General features: G+C 12.7%; 1 protein-coding gene across 1 annotated transcript in view; it reads left to right on the top strand.

The window, feature by feature from the left end:
• The window catches only part of LOC102678947 (2-oxoisovalerate dehydrogenase subunit beta, mitochondrial), a 15,633-nt gene that overhangs the window by 5,236 nt on the left and 9,681 nt on the right, over nt 1-716 (top strand). The gene's annotated exons all lie outside the window — the stretch shown is intronic.

The raw sequence follows: 716 nt of genomic DNA, 5'->3' as shown, positions 1-716 counted from the left end.
GAATTAAAAAAAAAAAGAATCCTTAAAATAATTATTGATGAAAATAATCAATTATGATTATAAATTTATATTAATTAATAATTATTAATATAATTAATTATAGTTATTAATATAATTAATTAATAGTTATTAATTATACATATATATTAATTATTATATTATAATATTATATTATAATAATTGTTATATATATAATTGTTATATATATGTTTGTTATAATATTTGTTATAATAATTGTTATATATATTATAATAATTGTTATTTGTTAATTTAATTTTATTAAAATTTATTATTAATGCCAATATTGAAAAATCAAAAAAAAAATTTAACATATAATTATTAATTTTAACCGATAATCAAATAATTATTCTAATTGTGAATTGCAATCAATCAAGTAAAAATTTAATCTTCAATCATTATAGTGCCTAATTATATCAAATGAATCATTTAAAAGCCAAACCAATTAATTTCACTTTCTAAATAATTTCTAATTTTAATTTAAAATATGATCAAAATATAATGTTCAACTTTTCAAAAATTAAATGATTAATATATTTATTTCTCTATGTTTTAAATATTATTCAGCACTATTGATAAAGTTGATCAATAAACAGAAAATTAAATACAGTCAAATTTCTGTAATTAGAATCTATATAATTTGAAAACCTCTATAAAATTATAATTTTGTTTATTCCTTTTTTTTTCATAATAAAAAT

The sequence above is a fragment of the Apis dorsata genome, unplaced genomic scaffold (assembly GCF_000469605.1).
Source record: "Apis dorsata unplaced genomic scaffold, Apis dorsata 1.3 scaffold_935, whole genome shotgun sequence".
Taxonomy (NCBI): domain Eukaryota; kingdom Metazoa; phylum Arthropoda; class Insecta; order Hymenoptera; family Apidae; genus Apis; species Apis dorsata.
Note: the sequence above shows the minus strand (reverse complement) of the source record. Positions and strands in the feature narration are given on the sequence as shown.